The 21250-nt window shown below is 40.9% G+C and overlaps 3 non-coding genes across 3 annotated transcripts; 2 read left to right on the top strand and 1 right to left on the bottom strand.

The window, feature by feature from the left end:
• Positions 1-1548: 1548 nt before the first annotated feature.
• On the bottom strand, positions 1549-1622 carry Trnat-ugu (transfer RNA threonine (anticodon UGU)). Its single transcript has one exon. It is a non-coding gene; the product is annotated as a tRNA-Thr (tRNA).
• A 370-nt stretch (positions 1623-1992) lies between these two features.
• Trnat-ugu (transfer RNA threonine (anticodon UGU)) lies at positions 1993-2066 on the top strand. The gene has a single exon. It is a non-coding gene; the product is annotated as a tRNA-Thr (tRNA).
• A 364-nt stretch (positions 2067-2430) lies between these two features.
• Positions 2431-2504, top strand: Trnat-ugu (transfer RNA threonine (anticodon UGU)). Its single transcript has one exon. It is a non-coding gene; the product is annotated as a tRNA-Thr (tRNA).
• The last annotated feature ends 18746 nt before the right edge of the window (positions 2505-21250 follow it).

The following is a 21250-nucleotide window of genomic DNA, read 5'->3' as shown; positions in this document are numbered from 1 at the left end:
ATCGTTCTGCCTGCCGAGTATATATGGGGGCTGCACGGCCTGAAAAGCGTAGTCAACTGGAGAATCAGTTGCCGGCTAAACGTCCACAGCTGACGCAGCATTCTAGTTACGGTGAGAGCCAGCGGACAACTGGTTCCAACCTGTCTTCGTCGGCCGCCGCTCGTCCACTGCTCTATCGCATCGCAGTTGGGCATAGAAGATGTTTGAAGTATCTACCAACAGGACTAGGTCTTTGATCCAGAGTCATATTTCTCAAATAGCGTTCTGGAAGCAGAAACACTCCCAAACGAGAGATAAATATGGCCCGTAATTGAGTTCGTATTACACAGTGTGAACCTGGACTCCGAACAGATATTCAGTAGCTTGAATTAATAGTTGTCACCTTGCTAGAACAAGGGTAACCACCTTTAATCGCTTTAAGTGGTGTAACACATAAAGGCCTGGCAGAGCTCGTGTGCTAACCTGCACCTTACAACAGAACAGGATAGCCTACCTTCGGTACCAGTGCAGATGCTGCTACAATGTGATGTTTTAAATTCCATTGGATCGTCGCAACTCGTGCACTTGGTTCACCTTTGAGTTTACCCAAGGAAAAATAGTCGAGAGGCGTCAAATCAGACGAACGTGCATGCCACCTGATAATGTCGTCACGTTCTGTCCAGCGATCAGGGATGGATGAGTACCTTCGCAGCCACAATCGATTAGTGATCAGGGTGCTCACCGTGCTGTATCATCTGTATGTCTACGTTTTTCAAGTGGAGGAAATCTGCCTACGCGTGTCTCAACCGTTAAGTTTTCTTCCATGGTGTAAGGGTGAACAATCAATTGTTTACAACAATCCCACATTAAACCCTCAACTTCACTCCCTCGCACTTCACTGCGTCTGATTTTCAAGCTGCCCAAGTCATTGCGGATTCTCGGTGGCACAATAATACAGCTTTCTTATAGCTTTCCCTGATTTGTGAAGGTCATTTCATTGTTAAAGAGAATTCTTGGAAGAAAGGATCTATCGTCGTCACGTTAGGAAGTTGGCACCGCTATCTTTCTAGTTAATATAAATAAGGAATAAGACTACATATCGTTTAGTGAGAAGTTTCTCTCAATTACAGAGTTACGAAAATGGAATCAGAACTGTTTGCGGAAAACAGCTGGCTCACTCTGTATGTAGTGTGAGATAGCCTTTCGAATGAATCGTAGTGTCCTTTAAAAACTGCGTAGGCTTCCGTAGCCAGGAGTAAATTTGAATAAAATTCTGTTAAGTCTCAAGAGGGTCAAATCATCCTTTTTGTAGTTGTTTCAGTGTTTCGTAATGACCCGACCGAACGGCTATAACGATTTCATTCAAATTTTAGTATCCTTTGTTAAGAGCATTATAGGAAAACAATTTATATGGTGATGGGCTTATTGGATGTTCAATTGGTTGCGCGAATTTGCGTCAGTAACATTATTTGGTAAGAAATAGTGAACTAAAATGTAATGATAATTAAATAGACACCCTAGCTGCATACAGGCGTTGATATACTTCACTGGGGACATGTTGAAAATGTGTGCCCCGACCGGGACTCGAACCCGGGATCTGCTGCTTACATGGCAGACGCTCTATCCATCTGAGCCACCGAGGCACGGAGGATAGTGCGTCTGCAGGGACTTTTCCCTTGCACGCTCCCCGTGAGATCACATTCCCAACATGTCCACACACTACATTCGTAGTGCGCCTAATAGATGTTTGCCCATCATACTCATTACTCCTGGCAGATTAATCTACCAAGTCCCGTACGAGTTCGGGCATAGCGTGTGCGTTCACACGAGAAGGTCAATGGCCGGGAAGCCATATTTTAACTATATATGACGGTAGTATCTGTTCCCGAAAGAACACATGATGGGCAAACATCTATTAGGCGCACTACGAATGTAGTGTGTGGACATGTTGGGAATGTGGATCTCACGGGGAGCGTGCAAGGGAAAAGTCCCTGCAGACGCACTATCCTCCGTGCCTCGGTGGCTCAGATGGATAGAGCGTCTGCCATGTAAGCAGGAGATCCCGGGTTCGAGTCCCAGTCGGGGCACACATTTTCAACATGTCCCCAGTGAAGTTTATCAACGCCTGTATGCAGCTAGGGTGTCTATTCAATTATCATTACATTTCTAGCAAAGCTGCATGGTCATCCACGGTATATGTTCTTTCGGGAACAGATACTACCGTCATATATAGTTAAAATATGGCTTCCCGGCCATTGACCTTCTCGTGTGAACGCACACGCTATGCCCGAACTCGTACGGGACTTGGTAGATTAATCTGCCACGAGTAATGAGTATGATGGGCAAACATCTATTAGGCGCACTACGAATGTAGTGTGTGGACATGTTGGGAATGTGGATCTCACGGGGAGCGTGCAAGGGAAAAGTCCCTGCAGACGCACTATCCTCCGTGCCTCGGTGGCTCAGATAGATAGAGCGTCTGCCATGTAAGCAGGAGATCCCGGGTTCGAGTCCCGGTCGGGGCACACATTTTCAACATGTCCCCAGTGAAGTTTATCAAGGCCTGTATGCAGCTAGGGTGTCTATTTAATTATCATTACATTTCTGCAAAGCTGCATGGTCATCCACGGTATGTGTTCTTTCGGGAACAGATACTACCGTCATATATAGAACTAAAATGTAACAATTTGCCACTCGAATGATCAATTAAAGTAATACTCTGTAATGCATACATGCAATCAACAGAATTAAAGGATTAGCCGCGGTAGTTGCAGGAATGTAATTAAAGTACGCTTAACAGTACCAAAACTAGTCGATAGAAATCATCATCACAGTACTGCTGGGAATTACATGTATTACGTCAGTATTTCAGTTTATGCCGGGGACGTCTTGAAAAGTGTGTACATCACGTAATAGCCATGTCGGAAATTCTGATCTGTACCTAAAAGAGGAAAAAAAATGTACCTAGAAGCTGCTTCATGTACGATGCTTCTCCAGCATTAAGCGGGAAGCAATAACAAAGAATCTGGCTCGGCCCGTTCATCGGACTTCAGGAGGTGTTGTGTAGGATTTAACCGAACTATACGAGCAGAGCTAGTTTTAAATCTAATCTAAAATCCTTTCTATTGAATGGCTCCTTCTATTCCATAGACGAATTTCTGTTTAAAAGGTGGTAGCCTGTTGAATACGTAGAACAACCTACTTTTTAACTGCACCTCCATGCGGAAGGCTAAAAATGTGTCAGTTAATGTCAACAATAATGTGTATGATTCTTAAGCTTCCATATTGACGAGAATTTATAGTGGGAAAAGCACAGTTTGGAACTACTAAAATAAATTAGGTCAGCCACATTTGGACTTTGAATCATTCCAAATATTGGGGAGAAACAAACCAGTAAGTTGACAGATATTCATTAAATAGTGTCACATGTTATAATGTGCTGAGCTAACCCATCTTTAAGAAAAAAAGCCTTCAATGTTGAAAAAGTGCTGTAAGAATAATATGTGGTGCTCACCGACGATTATCTTGTAGATATCTATTTAAGTAGTTGGGCATTCTGAATAATGAGTCACTTATCTTTATTCCCTCATGAATTGTATTGTTGATAAGCCACTGCAGTTCGAAAGGAAAAATGACGTACCAGGAGAAAATGTGACATACATGCCCCACGTTAAGGTTGAGCACAAAAAGGGTGCGCAATGCTGCTACTAAAATTTTTGGTAACTTACCCAGTGATACAAAATGTCTGACAGAAAGCAAAGTAAAATTTGGAAACAAACTAAAAAAGAAACCTCCTGGCAGATCAAAATTGCGTGCCGGACCGTGACTCGAACTCGGGACTTTTTCCTTTGCTTGGTTAGTTTAATTGGTGGAGCACATGCCTGCGAAATGCTTAAGTCCCGACTACAATTCTCGGTCTGAAACACGATTTTAATTTTTTAGGAAGTTTGATATAAGCACACACTCCGCTGCTGAGTTGAAATTTCATTCTGGAATCTGAAAAAGTTTTTACTTGACTATTACTCCAATTCCGTACAAGACTTTCTGTTATTGTAATATGTAGAAGACGGTGGCTAGGAATTACTAACATCTCTGTATTTCTTTAAAATATAAGCAAATAAAGACATTTACGAATGTTCTGCATGTAGACATATGTACAAATTAATCTTCGATGTGAATGAAAAATTCTGCGGCTGGTGCCGGCGGAGGGTCGAGTCCTCCCTCGGGCTTTGGTGTGTGTGTTTGTCCTTAGCATAATTTAGGTTAAGTAGTGTGTAAGCTTAGGACTCGTAGGAAATCATTTCAATTTATTGCATAGTGAAAATGACCTATGGAACACGAAAGTAACGAATTAAGTAAATACATATGCTGTAAACTTACTCGTTTCTCATCATTTTCGATTAAAGAATCGTTCAAATAATCTGTGTAGTGCGTAGCTAACTAACTACGAACGACCTTTGAAAGAAGTCTCTGAGAAGCATTTCACCATTTAACGCTTCAGACTGGTGTGTGAGCAAGGCCTCAGCCTTATCTACGAATGGAGCATCCTTTTCCGGTACTGGTTCCTGCACTCAGTGGGGCACACTGCCTGCCTCATACATAAAAAAACCGTAAAATACGCTGTTATCATAAAAATGCGTAATAACGCAGCAGGTAACTTCCGTTGTTGGTCCCTACAGCAGAATGGACGTGGGGAGGTTTGCTGTTGGACTGTCGGTTGCGGTGTTTTTATTTCCTTTCTGTAGAAAACACGTTTTTATCTGCTTTGGCTACTCCATGTTTGCTATAACCTCTTATATTCTACGATGGCGTGTTGGAATGTAATACCTCCGAATTTTTTATTGTTTTCAACAGTGGTTGAGGTATTACGTCTCACGCATATTACTCGATCGACACTAGAGCTTCGCTGACGGAAGTTGCAACCCTATGCCGTTAGATGGCTCCGAGTTTTTACGTGTAACATGAAATGTTTGACCTAAATATGTCGGCGCATGGAAACCGCATGTCGTAATCGAGTTTCAGATTCGAAGAGTTCATCCACATATGGAGAACCCTCTCCTTTAGCACAACAACGCAAGACTCCACACGAGAAATGCTACATCTCGAAAAGTCCGACGCTTTAGGTTTAGTGTCACCGATCATCCCCCATACAGTTTCGCCTTGACCCCACCGAAATTCAACTGTTTCCAAAACTTAAACAACACTTTCAAGGACTTTACTTCGATAGTGATGAGGGATGCAAGCAGAAGTGAGGTTGTGACTCTATCAAACATTCCACAATGAAAGTGTTCATCTCCAAGTGACTAGGTAAACATAAAGAATAAAAATGTAGAATGTTAATAAAGTTCATTTTATTTAAAAAGCTTTAAGAGTTTTCACTCAAAAAATTCGGAGTAACTATATTTCAGCGCTCCTTCCTACATAGACTACATCTCTTGTGTACGGTAGTAAGTAGTTAATTTCTCTCACCAATGGTGACGTTACATTGATGCTGGCGGTAGCCTTTGATGGCTCGCATGATGATACAGATGGAAACCAGGAAATTCAGTCACAGAAGTTCCTGCTGTTGTAGGATGGCTTTAACATTTCAAAGAAGTGCTAATGAATTAGCAGCCAACAGTCAAGTAATAGGAAACCAGTGAAAAAATAAATACTTCCGTTCTAACCATTTAAAACTCTGTTCATAATGAATAGTAGGAATGCTGTGAGGACACAGCCCAACTCCTCAACCCTAGGTTCAGATCCAGAGAACCTGGTTTCATGCCCTGGTGAAGGTAGTTTTGCTATGAGGTCGTCAATGACTTTCAACTTCATTAAGAACCCTGGTGATGTTATCTGAGGTCAATGACACTGAAATTGTGATGTCATCAATATGCCAGATGGTGGTACATTTAAAAAGTACATATGGTAAATGTGGCAAACTGAAAAATCGTAGACTGCAAGGGATAATTTTATAGCAAAATAAAGATGATGGCCGGCCGCGGTGGTCTAGCGGTTCTGGCGCTGCAGTCCGGAACCGCGGGACTGCTACGGTCGCAGGTTCGAATCCTGCCTCGGGCATGGATGTGTGTGATGTTCTTAGGTTAGTTAGGTTTAAGTAGTTCTAAGTTCTAGGGGACTTATGACCTAAGATGTTGAGTCCCATAGTGCTCAGAGCCATTTTAAAGATGATGGATGGCAGTAAATATCCAAAACAAATTTGGCAACAAATCTCATCGGAGTTTATATTTTTACAAACTCCCTTGTTCAGAAACATCCACAGCAATTTCTCACAGGGCTATTTATGAAAAAGAAAAAAAAAAGACGATCTCAGGTGCAATCTCCTCACCCCCCCCCCCCTCAAACACACACACAAAAACACAGACACACGCACCTACAAATGTCATGCACTGTAACCCCATCAGTAAATTTCATTGTTTTCATGCTTTACTCATTTTCATATGTAATCCTTATTTCAAATGTGGTACTGCCTTGCTAGCAAATTTCATCTCCCTGTCTCTCTCCATACATTTACAAACACACTCAAAAATATTAAAAATGTAAAATTTGTTATAAAAAGGATTACATTTCAAAGAAAATTAGATGCACACTTGGTCGATTGTGTACATTTACGTACTCGGGCTACGACATGCGATATTCAGAGTTTAAAATGTATGGTGTCTTAAGGGTTCACTATCTGAGCAATTGTGACAGACATTTCTTAACCACAAACAAACTAAATTAAGCTATTAATCATACTAGAGCTCATGATAATAAAAACATATTTTCCTGGCGACTGAGAGTTTAATCTTGTCAATCAGAACAGAGAATGTGAATGCACATGCTACAAAGGTAGTAGTGACCTCAAGCTACAATTACAATTTACATTTACCGAGTAGAAGGAATTATCACTCAGAAATTCTTTTAATTTGTTTTCAAATGTTGGTTGGCTCTCTGTCAGACTTTTGATGCTATTTGGCAAATGATCAAAGATTTTTGTGGCCCCTTTCTGTTCCAAACTCAGATTTAACCCAGAATAGTAAAGATCATCCATTCTTCTAGTTTTGTAGCTACGCACTTTGCTGGTATTTTCCAAATGGGATGGGTTATTGGCTCTGAGCACTATGCGACTTAACTTCTGAGGCCATCAGTCGCCTAGAACTTAGAACGAATTAAACCTAACTAACCTAAGGACATGATACACATCCATGCCCGAGGCAGGATTCGAACCTGCGACCGTAGCGATCGCTCGGTTCCAGACTGTAGCGCCTAGAACCGCACGGCCACACCGACCGGCGATGGGTTATTAATATCAAATTTCATAAGTGAATACATGTATTGTTAAGGTACTGTGAATATCCCTATTTCCATAAATAAATGTCTGCAAGGTGAGCTTGGGTGGGCTCCAGCTGTTATTCTCATTACATGCTTTCGTACAATGAATAATTTTCTCTTAATGATAAATTAATTCAAAATGTGATGCCATACGAAAGCAGTGAACGAAAATACGCATATCAGGCTAATGTATTGATATATTTATCAACAATATTAGCAATAACCCTAATATCATAAGTAGCTGAGCGTAATTGTTTCAGCAGGTCATTGATGTGTTTCTTCCATAACAATTTTTTGTCAATGCCCACACCCAGAAATTCTGAATATTCTGCCTTAGGAACAGACTTCTGTTGATAGTCTATATTTGTCAATGGTGTTATGCCATTTCTTGTACTTAATTTTATATACTGTGTTTTCTCAAAATTTAGTGAGTGTCTATTTGCAGACAACCATAATAATTTTCTGAAAGACATTATTTACAATTTCCTCTGCAGATTGTTGCTTGTTTGGGTTTGATTACTATACTTGTATCATCAGCAAAAAGAACTAGCTTTGTGTTTTCATGGCCGGCTAAGGTGGCCGAGCAGTTCTAGGCGCTACAGTCTGGAACAGCGCGACCGCTATGGTCCCAGGTTCGAATCCTGCCTCGTGCATGGATGTGTGTGATGTCCTCAGCTTAATTAGGTTTAAGTAGTTCTAAGTTCAAGGGGACTGATGACCTGAGAAGTCCCATAGTGCTCAGAGCCATTTGAACCATTTGTGTTTTCATAAATATAGAGTGGCAATTCATTAATATATATTGAGAACAATAAGAGACCAAAGATCGAACCCTACGGGACACCATTCTTGAGACCTCCTCAGTTAGAGGGCTCTGCTGGTTTTTACAGACTATCTGTGCTGTTAATTTCGATCCTTTGCATTCTTCCAGTTAAATATGAATTAAACCATTTGTGAACTGTCGCACTCATACCACAATACTCAAACTTATCTAGTAGAATTTCATGATTCATACAATAAGAAGCCTTTGAGAGATCACAAAATATCCCAATGGGTGATGTTCAGTTATTCAGAGCATTTAATATTGGCTCACAGAAAGCTTAATTAGCATTTTCTGTTAAGAAGCGTTTGTGGAAACCAAATTGACATTTTGTTATTACTTCATTTTTACAAATATGTGATGCTAGTCTCAAATATATTCTTTTTTAAGAATTTCGGATAAAGCTGTCAGAAGTGAGAATGGGCAGTAGTTGTTAACATCAGACCTATCCCCTTTTTAATCCAATGGTTTAACAATAGCATATTTCAGTCCCTCTGCAAAAATTCCATGTTTCCATGAGCTACTGCATATGTGGCTGAGAATCCTTTACAGCTGGTGGAAGCAAGCTTTCAGTACCCTGTTGAATATGCCACCAATTCCATGTGAGCTTTCCTTTTAAGTGAATATATTCTTTTCCTAATATCGGTATGATAGGTTGATTGAATTTCAGTTTTATCAAATTGAATAAGTATTGCCTCTTACATACACTTTCTTGCATTTCTTAATGAATAGCCAGATCCCATTTTCTTCACAACACTTAAAAATGATTATTAAAAACGTTTTCTACTTCTGAGTTCTTGTTAACAAACTTTTCATTGAGGTTGATAGAAATACTGTCTTCCTGCACTCTCAGTTGCACTGTTTCCCTTGTAGCAATATTCCAAATAGTTTTAATTTTATTACCAGATGTGCTAATCTCAGAAATAATGCACACACTTCTGGATTTTTAATAAATTTTCTTAATACAGCGCAGTAGTTTTTGTAATGCTTCACTATTTCTGTATCATTGCTCCTCCTAGTTATAAGATACATTTGACGATACCTCTGTCGTGGCTCGCACTAACGGCTTCTGGGATAGTTTAATAAAGGAAGCTATTGAAATAAAAATTACCGCATACACCCTGAATAGAGACGGTGGCTTGGAGCTCAGCGCTGCGTGGGATCCGGCGATGGCGTGGCTGAAGAGGACACATCGAACGCCGACTCAAAACATGCCCATGTATGGCAATGTCACGGGCACCAGTGACGTCACAGCCGGCAGCTAGCGTATATAAGGGCGCACCAACAGCCCACTGGCAGTCATAACACTTGACAATGGCCAAGGAGTGCTTGGCCGAAAGCTCGTGTAGTTTTAAGCAATTGACGCGGTTGGGAACCCGAGAACATTTCATTCAATGTTATCGCCGCGAGACTCTGGAATCATACATCTCCCTTTTCTGTTTACAAGATATTTTTATCCCTTTAGTATGCCGTGGCATTTAGATGGTTTCTTACAATTATATTTCACTGTTCTCTTGGGGAAGCTGTTTCCAAATACACTCATAAAGGTATCATGAAATGGTTAAATTTTAAATTAGCATCAGATTCCCTATACACCTCATCCCAGTCTATTGCAAGCTTTCTGTAAAATTTTCAGTTGTTAAATCATTAATTCAATGCACTATTTTAGAGAATGTTTTGCATTACTGTATGGAGTTAGGTCATATAATGTAACTAGCTGTGCATCATGATCGGACAGACATTCTTAACAGGAAAACTTTTTATTGGATTAAATTTATCTTGCTCTTTAAAAACATTATCTATCAGTGTGCTGCTTTCCTGTACCAACCGAGTAGGAAAATGCATAACTGACGTCAAATCGAAAGAGCCAAGTAATGCTTCAAGGTCAAGCTTGCTATCGGACTCTTTCAGAATATCTACATTGAAATCCCAACAAACAATACTTTGCTTCCCTCTGTCTGACAGATAGCACCACAAAGATTGCAAGTTTTTCAAAAATAGCTGAAAATTTCCCAATGCGGACCTATACACAGCTTAAAGTATAAAAGTACCTTTATTTAGTTTAAGCTTGCTCTATGCAGAAATTTTTGGTTTTCAGATAAGTCTCTAAATTTTCTCAATAATGTTCAACTGAAGGAATGTCGCCTTTCCTTCAAGGATTCCCATTTGAGGTCCCAAAATATCTCCCTAATGCTTTCTTGTGATTCGAACATACCAGTAAGAGACCTAGTAACCCACCTCTGAATTGCTTCGACGTCTTCTGGTAATCCGACCTGGTACGAATCCCAAACACTTGAGCAGTACACAAGAAAAGATCGCACTAGCATCGTATATGCAGTCTCCTTTACATATGAACCCCACTTTCCCAAAATTCTCCCAATAAAACGAGGTCGACCATCCGCCTTCGCTGCCAGGATTCTCACATGCTCGTCCCATTTCATATCGCTTTACAGCATTACGCCCAGGTGAGTAAATGATATGACTGTGTGAAACAGGACACTATTAATGCATCCAAACATTATGGGTTTGTTTTTCTTGCTCATCCGCGTTAACTTACATTATTCGACATTTAGAGGTATCTGCCAAACATCACACCAACCTGAGATTTTGTCTAAGCCATCTTGTATCCTGACACAACCCTTCGACTACGGGATCTTACCGTACATCACAGCATGATCAGCAAACTACTGCAGATTGCTGTGCCTCCGAACCTGTCTACCAAATCATTTACTTACATAGAGAATAATAACGGTTCTGTCACGCTTCCGTGGGCACACTTGACGGTACCCTTGTCTTTGATGAACACTCGCCGTTGAGGATAAGATACTGCGTTCTACTACTTAAGAAATCATGAAGCCACTCACGCATCTGGGAGCCTATTCAATATACTCGTACTTTCGTTAACACCTTGCAATGGGACGCCACGTCAAGTGCTTTCCGGAAATCTAGAAATAAGGAGGAATGCTGTGTTTTCACCAATTTTCAAGGTCGGCCAGCTACCCACACACAGCTACTTTACTACATCGGCATCAAAAGGCACTGAAAACAAGATTTTTGGCATGGAATCAAATAATAAACCGATGTCCTTTTACAAAATCCTTATTAATTGTTGCATATACAATTACATGCCGGAAACAAGTTTTGTTTATGTTTGTTTTGCTGTATCTTTAATAACATCCAGCTTAATTTTTCACTTACATTTGGATCTTCTAACTTTTTGCGGCTAGTAATTTAATAAAAACAAAGAAAGTATATCCCTACATTCTAACTCGTATCTGGCTTTTACCCACAAACTACACTGCCGGAAAAAATTTCAACACCAAGAAGGGTAAACGAAAGATGATATCTATTCAAATTTCGCACCAGTCAGATTAGCGCTAGTTGCGCCACAATGTGGACGAAAATCAGATTTCCTTTAAACACACGCTTTAACGGTCGCGAGCGGAAGTTACCTTTAAGATTGATCGTGTAGGAAGTTGGTGTTGGTCACGAAATCCTTTAACGCAACAAATACGCCATTATCAACATCCCAATCAGTTTGATCGGCCTCGTGTAATGGGGCTATTAGAAGCCGAATGTTTCGTCTGCGTTTTTAAAAGAGGCTTTGCAGAAATGTAGCCACTGTCAATTATTGATGGCAGCGGTGGTCGCAAGAATTTATGATCGCGTAAAGACCGGGCTACGAACGCCCACGTGAAGGTTCCGAGAAAGAAGACCATCATGTTCTGCGTGTGGCTCTAGTGCATCGTACTGCATCTGTAGCATCAATATGAGCAGCAGGTGGCGTGACAGTGACACAACGAAGGGCTGGAAATTGGTTACTTCAAGGACAGCTCCTAGCCACGCGCTCTGTAGCGTGCATTCCACAGAACACGAAACATCGTCAATTGCGACTACAGAGGTGTAAAGCGAGAGCTCATTGGAGGGCAGGTTGGAGGTGTGTTGTGTTTTCTGATGGAAGTTGTTTCTGTCATAGGACCAGTTATGGGCATGTGTTGTGTGTTGCTTAGAATAAGGGCAGTTGGGGGCCTGCAATAAACTTGTCTGCGAGCTAGGCAACTGTCCTACCTGGTCTCGGGCGTGATTTCGAATGACAATAGAGGCACTCTCGTGTTTATCCCACGCACCCTGTCTGCAGATTGGTATGTCAGTATGGTTATGCCAGCTATTGTGCTGCAGTTCAAGAACAACATTCCAACCGGCTGCGGTGGCCGTGCGGTTCTAGGCGCTGCTCTCCGGAACCGCGGGACTACTACGGTCGCAGGTTCGAATCCTCGGGCATGGATGTGTGTGATGTCCGTAGGTTAGTTAGGTTTAAGTAGTTCTCTAAGTTCTAGGGGACTGATGACCTAAGATGTTAAGTTCCATAGTGCTCAGAGCCATTTTGAACAACATTCCAGGGGTGTTTTACAACAGGATAGCGCTCTCCCACATGTCGCTGTTGAAACCCAGCATGCTCTACGGAGTGCCCACATGTTGCCTTGGCCTGCTGTCACCAGATCTGTCTCTAATCGAGCATCGAGCACGTATGGGACATCATGGGACGAAAATTCCAGCGTCATCCAAAACTAGCGTTAACTGTCCCTGCAATGACCGACCAAGTGCAACAGGCGTGGAACTCCATCCCACCAACTGACATCCGGCACATTGAATGCACATTTGTATACTTGTATTCAGTATTCTGGCGGTTACACCGTCTATTAATCTACCAGAATTTTGCATTTGAAATGGCTTATCTCGTGCTTACATTCACATTTGATCTAGCAATAACAATCACTTAAATATGTAATCTAACCAAATGTATTCCCGAAGATTAATTACTCTACTTTTTTTGGTGTTGCGGTTTTTTCCATAAGCGTGTCTCTTTTACAGCTTCAAAAATTAACTCATTTTCTTCTTGCAGTTTGTACTACATAGGGAATCCTCAGACTTTTATTTAACCCCTTATATCCTATTTTAAAGCATTCCAAGTTTTCTTGAGTATATGTTGCCAATTCTTTTCATCCATATGCTTGTTGAATTTCAGTATGGGCTTCATGTTTCCAATTTTAGTAAATGAATGCTTATTAAATATAATCATTCCGCTGGTTTTAGACTCTGTAATGGCTTTTCTGTAGCTAGCGCACAATTTCCAGTCCTCCACATTTAGATGGAATGTAGCCATCCTTTCAAACAGATCCAAACGGGAATGGGGGTCTATAAACAGAGTTTTCATGTGACCTCTAACATAGTAAATGTCTTTGTTATTCTTATGCATTCCTAGGTCCATCTCGACATACTTTGTCACACCGAGAGATGGTAACGGCCGGAACTAGTACTGTGAATTGTACATTATGTGATGGGGACAGATCTTTAGAAATCAAGATCTTGGATCCATTTTTGTCTGCAAGTACATCAAAATATGACCATTTTCTGTTGGTATACTATGACCATTTTCCATTGGTATTTACAGTGAAAGTGGATACGTTGTACTTACCAGTCATATCTAGATATTTCCTTACACCGTGTTTAAAGTAATAATCAAGCTTTACTTCCACATTTTCAAATTGCCTCTTCTTTCTGCAACTGCAGTTTTTGTTCTTTCTTCATGGATGTTGATTTGCCATATATCCAGTTTTCACTTTTTTTTTGTTTACACGTGATCTTTCCTCAAAGGAATATTTTATTAAATAGCGTATGGTTATCCTTAACATTGGTGGAATAACATTATTTCTGAGAATCGGCTCTAATTCAGAAAAACACGTAAGTTTAGTGGTATTACGTAGAGCACTGTTCTGTATTGAGAAAGCATGTTTCTCCACTTTTAGTATAGCACTTACCAGATGTTTAATATTTGTTCCATGTTTGTTGGCGTCTATGTTAATAATCTCCACGTAATTTACAGGTAAATAATTAAAAATATTGGCGGACCGAACATAGACGTCTTGCTCGGCCACAAAGTTCTGGAAGATTTCGTTGTAGGGCCGTCAGCTTTTGGATATTCTTAATGCCCCAGTTGACATATGGCTAAACACAACATAGCAGCCGTTCTGTAAGTTGTTCATTAGTGTACACCAGATAGAAGCGACTGACAAAGAGCGCAGTATTGGAAATACTGTACGTTGTTGTTTAAAACAGTGATACAAGCTTCCGCACGTTCAAACACATGATACTTTACATAGTCGTAGTCCACAGTCTTATTGTTCTTCACAATAACATCGTTGTTTCCTTGGCAGTTACCTTGCACAAAGAAGTTGTAATATGATGTTAAGTAATCATACGGCCCAATTTTGCGTAAAATCTCAGCTGTTTCTTGCGTTACAGTCAAAACGTAACAGTCATCTACACGAAGCTGATGTAATATTCCAGGCATCTCCTCCATTAGTAGCCATTTTTATGTCAGCCAGTACGACTTTATATGGTACAACCAAAGGATTGTTACTTTTACTCGAAATGGTTTCCAACGATTTCTTGCCATTTTCTCGAATTTTCCTCCGTCTGCAGTATTGTTGTTGTCGTGTAGGAGGAACAGTAGTTTTGCCATAGCGCTTTTTCCTTGCAGAAATGAACTTGGAGAATTTTCCAAGTAAATAATTATCAAATACACCGTACATATCCTTCTTTAACGTTACAAACTATTCATTTTTAATTGTTCTTGGCAGTCCACTTGATCGCAGATAATAACCAACATAATGTTGTCAAAAAACTGTTCTGTAATAGGTGTAAGAACATTTAAATATTTTTGCTAAGCAGCCTACTACTCTCAGTGTAATATATATTACCAACAGCACTAAGGACTTTGTCTAGTTTCTCCAATAATATCCAAAACCAAAGCCTTTGTTTGTTGATATTGTCTTCTACCTCAATAGCTGAGGAATGTTTAGCACTTTGGAGTACGGCATCTCGACACCTTCTGCCACCACAGAATAATGACAAATTGTGTTTTTTTTTTCTTTATTGTTATTCAACATTTTACATAAGGTTGGCTGGCAGCGGCATAGTACGCTGCTCTTCAGCCACAAGTTTGACAAAGAAAATACAATGGAGATACAGAAGATACAGAACAAAGTGGGCGGCAAAAAACAGTAGACACAGAAACAACACGAAGCCGTTCACACTCGACGAAAAAACACTAAAAACTGTCGGCACTGCGCTCAAACACTGACGACTAGACGATACAGGTGAACGAAGGAGCGTGATGACGAAAAACACTAAACCACAAACATGGTGGCACACACACGAGAAACTGATGACGATGATCTCCGGCGCTTGAATGTCCACCTAACGTGGACCTGCCAAGAGTCCCGAAGAAGGGGGTGGGGGAGAGAGAGGGGAGATCAAAAATGGTTCAAATGGCTCTGAGCACTATGGGACTTAACATCTATGGTCATCAGTCCCCTAGAACTTAGAACTACTTAAACCTAACCAACCTAAGGACATCACACAACACCCAGCCATCACGAGGTAGAGAAAATCCCTGACCCCGCCGGGAATCGAACCCGGGAACCCGGGCGTGGGAAGCCAGAACGCTACTGCACGACCACGAGATGCGGGCAGAGAGGGGAGATCAAAGATGCCAATGGCAGAGGAGATGGTAGGAGGAATGAAGGTATGGGGGTAGAGGAAACCCGGAGGAGGAGTGGGGAGAAAGGGAGGAGGGCGGGAAGGGGGAGAGAAGGGAGAGAGGGTGCCCATAGGAACAAACACAGGAAGAGGGAGGGAGTATCAAAGTTGGTTGGAGGGGTATATGGAGGGGAGGAGGGCATCATCAGGGATGGGGAGCTGACAGAAGCCACCTTGGGAGAGGGTATGGACAGTGGAAGAGAGCAGGTGGGGCGTGGAAATACAGATGCGGCAGTGGACGGGGGCGGGAGAGGATGGGAGAGACAAGTGGGTGAGGAGAATCGAGTTTACGGGAGGTGTAGAGGATCCGTAACCGTTTGCGGAAAAGGAGGAGGTGGGGGAACGGAATAAGTTCGTACAGAATCCGCGTGGGGGAGGGGAGACAGATGCGATAGGCGAGGCGAAGAGCATGGCGTTCTAGGATCTGAAGGGATTTGTAAAAGGTAGGGGGAGCGGAGATCCAGGCAGCGTGGGCGTAGCAGAGGATAGGGCAGATGAGGGATTTATAGGTATGGAGGATGGTGGAGGGGTCCAGACCCCATACCCCATGCACAGCCAGAGAGGAGCTTGAGGAGGCGGAGTCAGGAGCGTGCCTTGGCTTGGATTGTCTGGAGGTGGGGGGTCCAGGAGAGGCGACGGTGAAGGGTGACGCCAAGGTACTTACGGGTGGGGGTGAGGGCGATAGGACGGCCATAGGCGGTGAAATAGAAATCGAGGAGGTGGATAAATTGTGGTTATCAAGGCGTCCTATATACTCTAGAGAGATCCAAGATGGTGGCACTTCAGATCACCTGATCATGACGTCCCTCCCAACAGCCGAAAAGGGGGGATGGCCGACCCTGAAAAGTGCCCAAACTGGGTAGTCAAAAGTATAAGACTCCCCACTTTGTACCTACATGAATAACCCCCTGTTGCTTCTTCAGCGTGGCACTATATATTTTTTGGATTTGTCCATCTGTTTCTCTTCGTTTCGTAATACCCAATGTCGCTTTCACAACGAAAAAATAAAACAAGAAACTTCATGTGACACTGGGTAGGTTGTTACACTGTAATCAGTTCTGACAGAGTCTACCAAGCTACCTATGTGTCACCATTTTATATCCTGTTACAGGTAAGCATTAAACGAAATTGTAACACATTACTCCCATATTGCTACAGCAAAATTGTGACAAATCGTCTAATGTTACAACAAAACTGTAACAAATTGCCTATGTCGCAACAAACGACAATAAAGTGCCCTCCATATCACAAAAAAACTGTGCAATTTACAACAGAACTGTGATGAACTGCTCACGTTGCAGCACAAACTGAAACAAATTGACCCAAGTTACTGCAAACCAACATCAAGTTTCCTTCCATTTTACAGGAGAACTACAACTAATTACCAATTGTACAACAAAACTGTAATAAACTTATCTGTTTTACGGGAAAACTGTAACAAATGTCTGCCTGCTGTGCACACCTCCAAACTGGTTTGCAACTGGTATACGGTTCTATATAAGTCCACAATCGAGGAGTGCGATATCGGCGTACACCACAGCAGTCAAAGAGACGGGCGTATAGATTTCTGAAAAAAAAAAAAAAAACAGAAAACACTGGATCTTAAATTTGTAAGATCACCTTAATTTACCGTTAGATGAAATTATTTTTGGGTTATGTGACAATGTATTAATGAGTGAGATAAAGAGTTTAAGCTATAGGTGCAGAAATAATTAAATGTAAAAAATGTGTAATATCCGATAAACGAGTGAGATTAGTGTATTGCAAATGCAGCCAACACTGAAATAGGTTCGTTATTTCACCTTCATATAACTCTGTCTGTTTCCGTTTTGAGCTAAGATCTAAACTACAAAATTACATGTATTTATTTTTTTTTAACAGCAAAGATCAAAATCGAAATATGTCAAACGAGAAGAAAAGTTACGTGTCATACATAAGCACCACAAAGTTTTAATTATTGTTACGAAAGTAGTGAGAGGAGCTTCATGTGTTGTGTAACGTGTCCTGGCAAAACACATATTATATGTGGTAAAACAAAAAGAATAATTGAACTGGATGATCATAATTTTATTTCTGCATGGACAATGATTCTGTGAAATTTATGTAATAAAGAGAAACCATTACGTGTCATGTTTTATACTTGTATAGAATTATGTATCTATTTTTGAAAGATAATATCTGTGTCGGCGAGTACTGGAACCGCCACAGACGATACTTATTAAATATCAAACAAAGATGTAAATGTATTAAACCGAGTATAAATAGTAGTGGCCGAGCATTAATTTCTCTGTCGTCTTTTTGGAGTTACGTAAGTAGGAAGAGTCTGTGACGCAATATGGTATGCTTGTGTAGCATTCTTTTGTCAAGATTGAGAGAAGGACATCGTTAGGCATTGATTTGTAAAGCTATTTAAATATTATTCGTGTGCAGCGCTGCGCAACAAACGAACGAGCCGCTGTCGCGACGCATTCAAACTGCATTAAATGAAACCAATCGTACCGCAAAGAATCGGACAGGAAATAGTGAACTAAAATTATTTCTTTCGGCGTTCGGTATTGCAGGACAGAGCAGCAGATTTTATGATGTGTTTTAGAGGAGCACGCGGGCTGCGGATGATGTTATATTATTAACAGTGCAAAAAGATAATTTACTTTCATGACATAAAAGAAATATTGCTGTGCGTAGTTCTGGTCTGGCAAACATCATAGTGAAAACATATTTTCTCTGATAATAGTCTCATGTTCTAGTGTTAGTCGTGGTACTTACTGGTGTTTTAATGTTAACAAAATCCATTGCAAAATTTTGATGTTGAACAAAGATTGCGTAGTGTAACATCAGTATTGATAACGAAATAATTTTGAGTAACCTTTTCAATAACTGTAAAGTAAGAAATATATGTTGAACTTTATAGCGAGTTACAGAAATGAAACAATGTTCCTTTTAGAGAAAGCCAGATCTAGAATAATAATAAGATAATATATTTTGTTTTGTTGAAAATTAATTATGCAAAGAAAGTCACAGCACAGCATCCCTAAAAGGTATTTCAGGGCTCTTTTCGTAGCAACGTATTTTATCTCATCCCTTTATCAATATTTTAGTTGCCACGCGAGCAATAACAAGGAGAGCGAAAGTTGGCAAATATCGTGGCAAAGGGTCAATACTGTGAGGCAAATATACGTAAATGCTATCTTGATGAATTTGGGAATCAAGCAATTAAATAGGTACACATACTTTGAGCAATTTTCAACCGCAGATAAGATTTATATACGTCACTGCGAGTCAGTTCCTTCAGCTAATACAGGCCTTCAAGTCATAGTACTTGTTTAAACAAAGTCACGAGAGGAAACTATTACTAGCAGCTATGATGTGCATAAAATTATATTTTGCTTATAAAAGAAGATTTAAAAGATTGTATCAGAAATTAAATTGAAAGGAAAGATTTCTTCGCAGAAAAATATTTCACTCTGATAATAGCAAATTTGCTGCAGTTCACAGTACCAAATTTATTTTCAAGGGCATTCGAACTCTGATGTACTACGGAACCATTTCATAATGTCACCACAACAAAATTTATTGACATAAAGGCTTATAAATATGATAATGTGCAGAACAATGCCTCAAAAAACCAGTAACTCACTTTTATTATCGCGAAACATAAAAGATGGGGACATCTGAATTGTGAAACTCATCACAACTCAATTAAAAGCCCTTGCATTTCCTTAGCAACAATGCTGCTCCTCATATATATGTTGGGAGTGAACTGATTATTAAGTTGTGGCCCAGGAGGGAGCCTGGGCATGGAGAATGCAGCGTGCTGGTGGTTTCACTGGTCATAATTCGAGTCGTCGGTTATTGACAAGTACACATCCAGCATAGCACACTTCATGGTAAGAGCAATTTCACAATTGCCAATAATAATGCAGTGTAACAGCCATCTGCTTTTCGTTACATTTGTCAACAGGGAAAACAAGTTCTTATTCTTACGGATCACTAAAACGCTCATAAGTTAATTCTCGACTTCTTTTCAAACAACAATTGTACAGACAACTCTAAAAAATACATAATAAACATATACCAATTGTCTTTTGGTATACTGACCTCAACCATCATCATAAACCTTCACATAGCCTTGCAGTAATTAGCGTACTAAACATGAAACACTTGAATAGTGGAACTTTACATAAATAACTGCCACATTCACTGAGGTATGTGCACATATTCAGGTGACGGTAGTATCACGTATACAAAGTATAAAAACGCAGTGCGTTGGCGGAGCCATCATTTGTGCTCAGGTGATTCGTGTAATTATGGCAGCACGACGGCAATGAACAGAAAGCGGAATAGTAGATGGAGCTAGACGTATGGGACATTCCAGTGTGTAAATCGTTAGGGAATTCAATATTCCGAGATTACCGTGTCGACAGTGCGCTGAGAATGCCACATTTCATGCATGACCTCTCACTACGTACAACACAGTGGCCGACGGCCTTTATTTAACGACCGAGAGCAGCGACGTTCACGTACAGTTGTGTTCACAAACGACCAACACTGTGTCAAATAACAGCAGAAATCCATGTAGGACGAACGTATCTGTTAAGACAGTACGGCTAAATTTGGCCTTAATGGGCTATGGCAACAGACCATTGAAGCGAGTGCCTTTCTAACAAAACTACATTGCCTGCAGTGTCTCTGCTGGGCTCGTGACTACCTCGACTGGTCCCTAGACAACTGTAAAGCCATGGTATGGTCAGATCAGTCCCAGTATCAGTTGGTAAGAGCTGATGGTAGAGTTCGAGTGTGGTGGAGACCCCACGAAGCCATGGACACAAGATGTCAACAAGGCACTGTGAAAGTTGGTTGTAGCTTCGTAGCGATGTGGGCTATGTTTACATGTAATGGACTGAACCCTCGGATCCAACTGAACCAGTCACTGAGTGGAAATGGTTACGTTTAACTACCTGGAGGCCATTTGCAGCTATTTATGTTCCCAACAATAATTTTTATGGGTAAGACTGCGGCATGTCACCGGAGCACAATTATTCGCATTTGGTTTGCAGAACATTCTGGACAGTTCAAGCGAATGATTTAGCTAGGCAGATCGTCTGACATGAGTCCCATAGCACATTTATGGGCCATAATCGAGAGGTCCATGCGTGCACAGTGTCCTGCACCTGCAATACTTCTGCAATTATGGTGGGCTTTAGTGACAGCATGGCTCAATATTTCTGCAGACGATTCAAAAGATTTGGTCCGACACGATAGTAGGGTGTATAGCATAGCTTTCGTCACCTCTGTGTATATTAGACTATTTGTTATACAGTCTCGATGCTAACAGAGCAATAAGTATCTGATGGCAATCAGACATACGGTGCATGTCTTCATAAATTAACGTTTAAATCAAACATCATACTTCTTTGCATTACTTCAAACATATAGCTATAGCATATGAATCCAATCTGAAATTTATAGGCAGAGTCGTTCCCGGAACGGCTCAGTTGCTCTCGAGAAAAATTCATTTTTTACATCAGCTGCACTCGT

Source organism: Schistocerca nitens, chromosome 7 (genome assembly GCF_023898315.1).
Source record: "Schistocerca nitens isolate TAMUIC-IGC-003100 chromosome 7, iqSchNite1.1, whole genome shotgun sequence".
NCBI classification, from domain to species: domain Eukaryota; kingdom Metazoa; phylum Arthropoda; class Insecta; order Orthoptera; family Acrididae; genus Schistocerca; species Schistocerca nitens.
This window is presented reverse-complemented; position numbering and strand designations above follow the sequence as displayed.